The 11,613-nt window shown below is 40.7% G+C and overlaps 1 long non-coding RNA gene across 1 annotated transcript in view; it reads right to left on the bottom strand.

Annotated features, from left to right (window-relative positions):
• Positions 1-896: 896 nt before the first annotated feature.
• LOC138788166 (uncharacterized) overlaps positions 897-11,613 on the bottom strand; it is a 35,456-nt gene continuing 24,739 nt past the window's right edge. Inside the window, exons 2-3 of the long non-coding RNA XR_011362560.1 lie at positions 2,873-2,957; positions 897-1,099 (exon numbers count right to left, since the gene is read on the bottom strand). This is a non-coding gene — a long non-coding RNA (uncharacterized lncRNA). The remainder of the gene's footprint in view (positions 1,100-2,872; positions 2,958-11,613) is intronic.

Raw genomic sequence — 11,613 nt, 5'->3', positions numbered from 1 at the left:
AATTGTTATAGTGTAGCAGGTGCATTATCCTGCTGAAAGGGGCCCCTGCCATTAGGAAATGCCACTGTCAAGACAGGGAGGACATGGCCTGTACAATATTTAGGTTGATGGTATGTGTTAAAGTAATATTCACTTGATGCCAGGGCCCAAGGTTTCCAAGCAAAACAGTGTCCAACAATTTGTCTTCCTCCGATCCTGGTGCCACATCTTCCCAATACAATGCATACTCCACCATCAACATAATGTGAAAAAAAACATGATTTATCAGACCTGTGGCCTATTCCGACAAGTTTTACTGAAAACTTAAATACCCCATGAAACATTTTAGAGCTCTGTTTATGATACATATTGCAGCCACTGAACCTCTTTTTTAACCCCATATTTATTCAGTGGATAGAATAGAAGGAACTTCCTGCTAAAAGTGATCAGTGACAGAATGCTTCTGCAGACGGAGATAGGCCGTGCCCAATGTCCCTATTCCACCAAACGATTATCGTTCAGATTATCGTTAAATCGTTCGAATCTAAACAATAATCGTTTGGTTGAAATGCATTTAACGATTAACGACCGAACGAGAAATCGTTGATCGCTTTATAAGACCTGGACCTATTTTTATCGTTGCTCGTTCGCAAAACGTTCGCAAATCGTTTGCATTGAATAAGACATCGTTTGGTCGTTCGCAATAGATACGAACGCAATAGCGAAGAAATAGCGAAGTAAAAACGATCGCAAATACGATCATAAGTAACGATTATTGTTCCATGGAAATGAGTGAACGTTTTCAGGGCTTTCGCAATAGTGGTCGTTTGAGATCGTTAATGATTATGCGAACGATAATTGTCCGGTGGAATAGGGCCCTAAGTATCACTGCTCATCGCTAAATAATCCTCAGCCTGTGACATCAGAACGTAATGTTTTTTTCAGATATTATTTATAGACAAGTCGATGGAATATTTTGACTCCTTTGCCACTTTTTAACTTTGAAGAGCTGCGAATTCTCATCCTTTTTTCCATTCTCGCTGGGCTTTCTCACTGACTGACATGGCAGGTGCTTGACGAAGTTGTTCCATATTCATCTCTCTGCTGTTCCTGCCAAAGCCTATTATACGGAGAAAGAAAGTTTGGGATTAGGAGGATTGTGGGTTATTGTGTGAGACCCTGCAAAGCTGAGCTTCTTAAGAGACCAGCTGCTTTATGAGACTCCATCGTCCCCTCACCATAATGTGTCTGCTGCTGACTACTGGGGGCATCAAGTGGATGGGGAACCATCTTGAACAGAAATTGTGTTTCAGATAGTAACAGTGTCTCCAGCTGGTAATATCAAATGCCACTCAGCTGCCAGCTGAGCCCATCACATCTCCCGCATTCTTAGACATCGTAGTCCTCATCTCACAGGATAATGTCATTAATCCTTTTGCTAACCAGCTAGCTATGATGGAATAATATTTTTGGAGCATAATCCTTGTATTCCGTGCCTGATAAAGTTAGTTTGTAAAGGACCCAGCTCATAATTACATTAATGATTTACGGTACATGAAATTAAAACCGCGCTCTGCATTGACTTGTTTGTATTAAATGTAACAAATTATAATGTCATCTCTTTGGCTTTGCAATTTTCAGCCATATATCAATGATGTGTTATGTGTAGCTCTTCCAAACACTGTGGAATTAAAAAATTTCAGTCCTTTAAATTTATGGCTGTGTAACAGCTTCCTTTAATGAATAGCGGCCGCAGAAAACTGACATGCGTAGCCGTGAGGGATCCTGCCCGGAGCGTATACGATTTGTATACGCTCCAGCCGGGATCCCATAGAAGGCAAGGCAATGCATGTTTTCGTAGAAAGTACGGCCGTACTTTTCCGAAAACATACGTTGTGTGAACATAGCCTAAGTGTAAAGGGAACTTAAAGGGAACCTGTCACCCCCCCCGTGCCAGGGTGACAGGCTCCCGATCCCCCGTTAGAGCCCCCTATACTCACCTAATCCCGCCGGGTCCCGCTTCTGGGGGTGGTCGGGTGATGAAGATCTCAGCCGCTGCAGCCCGGCGCGCACGATGAGAGAGTCCAACACCCATAGAGAATGACAGGCGAGTCCAGCACTCCGTCATTCTCTATGAGCGTTGGACTCATCTCTCAGCGCGCGTGCCGGGCTGCAGCGGCTGAGATCTTCATCACCCGACCACCTCCAGAAGCGGGACCTGGCGGGATTAGGTGAGTATAGGGGGCTCTAACGGGGGGTCGGGAGCCTGTCACCCCGGCACGGGGGGTGACAGGTTCCCTTTAATTAATTTTCCCTATAACTATAGAAGTGGGCAGGCATCTACTGTACTGACTGATTTTTTGGCAAAAAGGGAGGAATCTAAGACGGAAGACCAATAAGAAGGGAATGTCTATATTGATCAGTCAGTCCCTTTAGAAATATAAGTAATGTATGGTGTCAGTCTAGGTTTGTAGATTTTATGTGCTCTGGACCTGTTAGCGGAGCTGCTCTTCTGTGCTTGTAATGTCTATTGCACTATGTTTCCTCTCCATCAGAATCCTATCCATTACAACCTATGACTTTCTTTGTATTCTTAATGAGCCCTTTGTACTGAGTTTGTCTTTCACAGAGACTGATTTTGTTCCACTTCTCCCCTGCCCTCTCATCTTTGCAAGATCCATCTCTTTTATGACTTAATGCTTCTGATGAGTGCCAGAAAATGCACCCTCAGCTGCCACAGGAGCAAGGAAATGGGAGTTCGGAGACCTGGCAGGAGGCCTTCTTTCACACATCTAAACATACTTCCCTCTGATAAATGACTCTCCTGTCCAGGGAGAGTGGAAGTTTAACTTTTCAATCTAAGAAAGAAAAGAAAAAAGAATATTGTACTTACCAGGAGAATTTGGAGCATAATGCATCCGAGGCTCAGGTGTCTATGCAGAGTATTTATTGTGACGGGGTTAGGGATGCCAGCTTCTCTACAAAAAAAAGATGCTGACTAGGTAAAAAGTAGCCATACTTTTAGGGGGCATAGCTGCACAATAGGTATAACTTGCCCATTAGGTATAGGATTTGATAATGTCAGGTGTAGGCAATGTGATGGCTTATACTACTTAAAGTGACTCTGTACCCACAATCTGACCCCCCCAAACCAATTGTACCTTCGGATAGCTGCTTTTAATCCAAGATCTGTCCTGGGGTCCGTTCAGCAGGTGATGCAGTTATTGTCCTAAAAAACAACTTTTAAACTTGCAGCCCCATGCCCAACGGACGGGGCTTAGAATATCTGTGCCCTAACTTTGCACCACCCCTCCATCCCTCCTCCCCACCCTCTTCATCATTAGGAATGCCACTGGAACATTGTCTCCATGCTGAACATTGCACAGGTGCCTTAACGATCCAGCCCATGTGCCGGGCTGACACAGCTGATGAATAGGAGGCAATCTGCCTGGAGCATTCCTAATGATGAGGAGGGCAGGGAGGAGGGACAGAGAGGGGGTGCCAGCCTAATGCACACACAATCTAAGTCCCGGCCGTTGGGCACAGGGCTGCAAGTTTAAAAGTTGTTTTTAAGCACAATAACTGCATCACCTGCCAAACGGACCGCAGGACAGATCTTGGTTTAAAAGCAGCTATCCAAAGGTACAAGCGGTTTGGGGGGGGGGCAGATTGTGGGTACAAAGTCTCTTTAATACTGCCAATGTCGGCTCAAGCCCTTGGCATTCACACCACAGCACTGTGCTGTACTGTGTATACAGTAAGCAGCAAAGTTTAGTTGTTCTCACGCATAGTCCTAGTACTATGCATATGTTGATCTGCTTCCTGCAAATATAATACCTTCTACCATTCTTATGGCTTTAAAGTGTCACTGTCGTTTACATTTTTTTCAGAAATCAATAGTACAGGAGATTTTAAGAAAATTTGTAATTGGGTTTATTAGCTGAAAAATGCTTTTTTATCATGAAAAAGCAGTTTGAAGCTCTCCCCCCATCATTAGGAGACACAGTAGAAGCCTCATAGAAGTCTATATAACAATCATAAAGTTATTGTGCATGTATCAAAACTAGAAATTGAGAAAGTGAAGGGGTTAATAATTTATACTTACAGCACTGACAAAAAAATGCTGCGCGAACCAGCTCATCTTATATAACTGAGCCTGTTTACATTTATCTTTCTTTTTTAAGTCCCATCTGGGTCCGTCAATGGAAAGGACTGGTTTGATGTATCTGGTATAGGACTGAGCAGCAGATAGCAGAGTGTTAAATAATTCACAGCAGCGATGGTGAGTTTGTAGACTCTGGTTCATACAAGTGAAGTACTATGTGTTTAGCAGAGGCTGGAGGATTGCCAGCTGCATAATTCCAGTCTTGACCCTCAGTTGTCCTGATGTGGGTTTTAATAATACAGATAAGTAAGATGAAGCTAAAGAATATTGCTCCACATTAATAGAACAGAAAGTGAATATTGAACTTTTGTATAGATAACTTAAAGACTTCTAAGTTCTACAAAATGCTCGCCGCTGTGTTTGACAGGAGTCACTTGCTGGAAGCATGTTCTATATTTTTAAACATACAGTACATGACCGCCCTGTTCTAGAATATTATATGTATGAACCTCTCTTACCCTGGCTGTTGCCAGTTGGCTGCAATCATGTTGGGGACCAGTACCACCTTAGCATCCCTGTCTTGAAGGATTGACTCTTCTTGATGGCTCCCTATAATCTTACCTTATAATATATGACGTTATGTACACAATACATGATATAAGGTGTTATGTGCACAACATGACATTATTATAAAGTATACCCCATCCGTCTGCTTTTGGTTATTGGAAGCCAGCTATAGCGAAAGGATCTGGCCAACCCTAAAACCCTCTACACTTGACCTACAGAGTTCTTACTTTTGCTAGTCTCTTGATATCTCTGTGCCGTAAAGGGGCGGGCTGCAGTACACCACAATATTTAGTGGCACATTGCAGACCCTTTACTGCTGTATCTGCCAAAGGGATGCCAAAAGGATGGCTGTGCCTGGGATTCTCTCTTTCTCTATTCAAGTTATAAACATGGAATACCCTTTTAATATAAGGCTAGATAAATATTCTATCAGTCTATATTAAGAGAAAGAAAACAAACTGGTGCACTGAATTGGGCACATAGTTTTGCCTCTTTATAAATCAGACCACATATGGAATACTGTGTACAGTTTTGGGCACCGGTATATAAGAAGGACATGGCTGAACTGGAGCGGGTGCAGAGGAGGGCAACAAAGGTCATTAAGGGAATGGGTGAGTTACAGTACCAGGACAAGTTATCAAGATTGGACCGTATAGAGATCTTTGTAGTGATCTTTTTACTCCTAGGTCTGTACCCATGACAAGGGGGCATCCCCTGCATCTAGAGGAAAGAAGGTTTCACCATCAGCACAGACGGGGATTCTTTACTGTACAAGTAGTAAGACTTTGGAACGCTCTGCCACATGATGCTGTCATTGCTGATTCATTAAATAAGTTCAAGGGAGGCCTGGATGCTTTTCTTGAAAAATATAATATTACAGATTATGGACGTTAGATTTCATGTGATTGATCCTGGAATTATTCTGGTTGCCATTGGAGTCAGGAAGGAATTTTCTCCCTGTGATGGGGCAATTGTCTACTGCCTCATAGGGGTTTTTTGCCATCCTCTGTAGGTTGAACTTGATGGACTCTTGTCTTTTTTCAACCTTATTAACTATGTAACATAATATTGTTGTCCCTGTTTTAGCCTCTTATAGTCAGTAGAGATCAGGGGCATAACTAGAAATGGTTTGGCCCCATAGCAAACTTTTTATTGCCCCTCCCTTCCTGACTGACCACTAAGTCGTCAAGTGTAGTCATAACTGCATAACTGGTCAGGAGCACTTTTAGTTAAAGGGACATTTGCAGAAACTGGGGGCCTGCTGGGCCACCTGGTGCTGCAAATGATGATGCGGCGGGCCCCATAGCAGCTGCTATGGCTGCTACAGTGGTAGTTACACCCTTGGTAGATATCATATTGTTATGGACATAGGTGGACCAGTTTGTGCATTTACACCATCTAGTCCTGAACAGAACACCTATTTTCACTAAAAGGAGTCATGTGTAGGTACACCCTTGCCCTATAATCTACTCAATGCTTCCAAGCTTCCAATCCCACCATTAGAAGTAAAGGAAGGAAGAGTTTAGTGGAAACTTCTGTTAGGCTGGGTTCACACTGCGTTTTTGAAATCGTTTTTTTAACGGATGCATTTGTGTGGATCCGTTTTGATCCATTTTTTCCATGGACTTCCATTGTAAAAAAAATGGACCAAAACGGATCCGTTTTTTTGAAGGACAAAAAAACGTAGCTGACACTACTTTTGTGTCCGCTAAAAAAAACGGATCTGTTTTGATCCGTTTTTTTACAATGGAAGTCAATGGAAAAACGGATGCACACAAATGCATCTGTTTTTTTCATCCATTTTTCATCCGTTTTTTGCAAAAAAAACGGATGAAAAAAAAAAAACAGATTGCAAAAACGCAGTGTGAACCCAGCCTTACAAGATCTGTCATGGTAAACTTGTAAGACTATACACAACTATTTATGTGTTTATGGTACTTTATAATAAAGTATACTTGATGCACAGATAAGGCTCACCTATTTAGCTCCTTTTTGACTATTGCAGTAACAGAGGGGAGACAGATGTATACATAGACATCATTGATCACTAAGAACAGGCCTGGGTTCAGTGCACATGGCAAACTTACCACAATGTATGACAAAAGAGAGCAGCGGAGCTTGTCCTATTTTCTCTCTATGTGAACAATCACCTCTCACCGGCTGAACTGTCAAAAAGTAAATGGAGGCCAAATGGATAAAAAGACACTTATGCAGGCAGGCTTTACTCCGGATCTAAGGGTAACTGACATGCCGGCTTCTATAGCATCCTAGTTAAGTTATGTGCGCACCGCTGATGTAAATCTATTTTCCATTGACTTTTTGTAAGACGAATGAAGGACACACAGATACCCACAAAACGTTCATTGATCTGTATGGAGAGATGCTGTCTTACCAAGGTGGATCTCATAAAACATGCACACATTTTCAGGATCCCAGCTCATCTGTAAAGAGATATTCATGTTTTTTTGAAAAATATCTGTTTGGTATCACTATTACTGTATTTTGTCTGTCCTGCTATGATTTTAACTTAGAAATATTTATATTATTGTGTATATTTATATTTCACCCGTTTGCTATTTTCAGCTAGAAAGTCAAATCAACAACACGTTCCCATAACGATACAGGGAATGTGAATGATTCAAGTATGCTTTGGAATAGATTTTTTTGTCGTGGACCATACAGTATATGGCACTAGATAGGAGCCCTGAAGCTGCGGAATACTGAGTGCTGGGTTCAAATCTGACTTTCGAATTCTATACTTCAACTGCACTACTGCCTCTGCGCCTAGGGACTACTGTAAAAAGAGTATTTAGTGGTCTCTCAAGAAGTATGTCGGTGCTGATATATAACTATGTATAATACTCAAATGAATATGTCGGACAACGTATATTAGAAAAAAAACATATGCAATCAACAATAAAAGAACAAATATTTAAAAACATTGTTCTAAAAAATTATTACAGAACAAATAGGCAAAAATAAGAAAAAAATAAAAAAGCGGGCATTTTTTTTTAAATGAGGAAATAAAATAAAGAATATTATATTCTAATATTCTTTATTTTTATTTTTCCACTTTTTAAAAAAAAAATTCGCTATTTTTTCTGTTAGGATTTTTTAGATCAATTTGTTAAAATATTTGTTTATTCTTTTATTGTTGATTGCATATATGTTTTTATTCTGCTAAACATGTTGTCTGACATATTTATTTGAGTATAATAAATAGTTATATATCAGTACCGATATACTTCTTGAGAGCCTGCTAAATACCAGTTTCTGTAATTGTAATTATTGTACCAAATATAATGGGAATGTTGATATTGTAGAATGTTGAATTTACAACAAAATGGTATTTATGTATTATGAAATCCAGATGAAGCAATGGTTGGCATACTGTTCTGTTATGGATTTGACTTTATGACCTCTACAATTAATGGTATAGACAGTCTAAGGTGTCTATGAATGGGCAGATGGCTTGCAGACACTACAGTCTAGCTGTCCATGGGCCTGCTATGCATCACTGGTAAGATATTTGCTGCAAGTCATGAGTAGCATATATCAATCCTATGATCAAAAGAATGTCTGTGGGGATGCCGGATAATTGCTGAAATGATAATGATCAATTCTTAGGAGTTCTGTCTTCTTTAGACATGGTTTTATATTTCTGCTGGTCATATGCATTAGATGATTGTTACATAGTTAATAAGGTTGAAAAAAGACAAGAGTCCTTAAAGTTTAATCTAAAACCCTACTGTGTTGATCCAGAGGAAGGCAATAACCCTCATAAGGCAGATGCCAAACCAAGACCTATCAAAGGGAGAAAAATTCCTTCCCGAATCCAAATATGACAATCAGAATAAATCCATGGATCACATGAAATCAAGTGCCCATAAAATGTAATGTATTTATCGAGACAAAGAATCCAGGCCTCCTTTAAACTTATTTAATCATGTGGCATCATCATGTGGCAGAGAATTCAATAGGGTTCCACTGCTTTTACAGTAAAGAATCTGAATCTGTGCTGATGTTGAAACCTTTTTTCCCATAGTCCCAGCATCCTCATTTTATAGACCAACCTTTCATGTGGGACAGTATCAAATGCCTTTGAAAAGTCCAGACACACAACATCCACAGCGTCACCAAGGTCCATTCTATAACTGACCTCCTTATAGAAGCTGATCAGATTGGCCTGACAGGACCAATCTCTCATAAACCCATGCTGGTGCTGTGTGATAAGGTTATTTTCATTAAGACACACCAGTATAGCATCTCTTCGAAAACCCCTAAAATACTTAACCAACAATAGATGTTAGACTTACAGGCCTATAGTTTCCATGATCATGATTTGAGTCCCTTCTTGAATTGAGAGAGGAAGTCCTGGCCAGTACAGAGTGTCATAGCTCAATTAAATCAAACTGAGCAGATGACCAGGACTTCCTGTGTTTAGTCTCTTTATTTCAACCAACACAAGGCTAAAAAGCTGCCTACAGAAGACTGGACCTGGATTTCTGTTAAGTATAGCTTGGTTTTAAAGCATAACTAAAAAAAAAAATAGTAAATTTCAAACTTGCTTTATATCACATCTACATATCACTCTAGGATGGTTGCTACCTAGTCCAGTGATTTGTGCTTTTAAATATTTTTAAGGCGGCACCAAACTTCTTTTTGGGTTAGGCAGGTGAAATTCATAGGAGAATTTACATGATCCCTAATCATGTCTTCTACCAAAGGAGTTTACTGTGTAAATACAGTAGAGAAGAAGACTTTAGTAGAAGTATTTGGAAGACTGGTCTTTTCCGTATCCCCCTCCACCATTACATCCATATTATTTGTAAGGGGAACAACATTTTCAGTTTTTAGTTTCTTATTTAAGCAGGTGAAAAATATTTTACTGTCTGGGGCTCTCATTCTTGTTGGATGAACCCTCAAATTTTGGTAGGACTGGCTAACTATTCAATGTGTATGGTGACCTAATATTAAGATGCCTGATTCTTTTGTTTCCAGGGGAAATATGCAGCTGCCAGAGAAATCTGTCATTACCTTGACCTTTTTAAGGGTATGTTCACACTGAGTAAATCAGGAGGAATTCCGCTATGGCACACTGAGGCAGGCAGGATTTAGCGGCGGAAAGTTCTGTCACAGAATTACACCTGATTTACTCAGTGTGAACATACCCCTACATTGGAAACACACACTTGATTGGCTGAGGAAAGTGTGCATGTGTATGGGGGTGTGGTAACAAAGCTGTTGGTTGAACAGTCACTGTAAATTTTGCCAGCTTTTTCCGTGTAGGAAAAGTCTTTAAACCTGAGGTCATCTGTGTCTAAAGAAGGGCTTCTCAAACTTTTGTGACCAGCTACAACATGGTAATGCATTGGCTTAACCAATGGTCAAAGTTCTTTGTAACATTAACAATATTGCTTAGTCAATCTTTTATGTACGTGAAATGCCCATTACCAACTGGTAGTAGTTAGGGAGTGCTAGTGGGAAATGTTCCCCGGAGACTAGGCGAAGACAACAAGCTACTTTGCCTTGGCCAAGTCATTTAGATACAATGATACAACTGAATCTTAAGCTCCTAATACCCGGGGCAATGTGGAGAGCAAGCGAGCGCTGTCAGGTCAGCGCTAGCTTGCTCTTCGCCCCTCGCCCGCTGCCGGAACTTTTACAAGTGCCTACAGCAAGCGAGAAGGAGCGGGTAAGAGCGAGGGGGGCGCTAGGAACTGTGGGGGGAAGCTTCCCAGGAAAAAGTCAGATCATTCGGTGAGCCCATAGGAGGCAGCAGTGGTCTTCTACTGCCGTTCTTATTATACGGAGCGACCGCAGCAGATCAATGCCAGGCTAATTGTTAGCATTCCAGCCTTTTAACAGACAACGACCAGCCAACATCGTGCATGTCGGCTGATCGTTGTCTTCTATAACACAAAGCGATTATCGTCCGGAACAGCCGATATCAGCCAAAAACGTCCGATAATCACTTTGTGTAATGGGGGCCTATAGGTCCAGAAGAAGGTGAAACTATCTATGTCTCTGCGGTCACCTTAGTTTGAGAAGCAATACTTTAGAGAATAATGTAGAGAATATTAAACCCTAAATAGATTCTGATGCTTTTTATAGATCTTTTTTTTTTTTTTGTTTCAGTATAACGTAATATGTGGCCTTCAATGTACTGCATTTTCCAGACTTGCCCACCTGTTAACCCCCTTTCACTGGCAACTCACAAGAAATGACTAAGATATGCACAGTAGGTGCTAGACCTTTGATTCCTTTACTGTTCTGAAATGGAAATGGTGACACATAAAACCTCCTGGCACCATCAAATTGTTAACTAAAACAAAGGGGACTTAAGCCATAAAATCATATATTTAATGATTACAATAGTATTCTGGTCAGAGCTATAAGGGCAGGAGCAAAATTGCTTATAAATGTTTTACTCAAGCCATGATATATCTAAGTGGTGGAAGGAAGGCAGCATAATTCCAAACCCCTTAGCTTATTTTTAATTTATAGACCTTGGATAAAAAAAAAAAAAAAAAGTAAAGAAAAAAAATCGAGAGAGAAAGAGCAAGTACGGATAGCCCAATCATTTATGTGTGCAGGCAAGAGCAATACATCTCTATAAAAGAACGGTGATATATTCCTGTTTCCAGTTTAATGTGCTGCTCTGTGCCCTGCAAGTTCTGATTCATTGGAGAGCAGCAATCACGACGACAGTGGCTGTTCCTCAGTTTCCATCAGCAACAACTAAAGGCCAATTCAAGGTTGTGGTAGGGTCATGAATCTAACACAGCGGCTGATAGAACAATTTCCCCTCTGCGTGACGCTATCTGTAGGACACAGTGGGAATAGTCATTCAGCTTTATAGAAGTTATTTATATTTGCCTGCATTTTCTTTAGATTTTAGCCGAGAGAGCGAACATGGTGTATTTTAGGTCAAGGCGAGAGCAGAATAAAGCCAAATTATT

This window comes from Dendropsophus ebraccatus, chromosome 4, assembly GCF_027789765.1.
Source record: "Dendropsophus ebraccatus isolate aDenEbr1 chromosome 4, aDenEbr1.pat, whole genome shotgun sequence".
NCBI classification, from domain to species: Eukaryota; Metazoa; Chordata; class Amphibia; order Anura; family Hylidae; genus Dendropsophus; species Dendropsophus ebraccatus.
The sequence above is the reverse complement of the archived record's forward strand: the minus strand, read 5'-3'. Positions and strand labels throughout refer to the sequence as shown.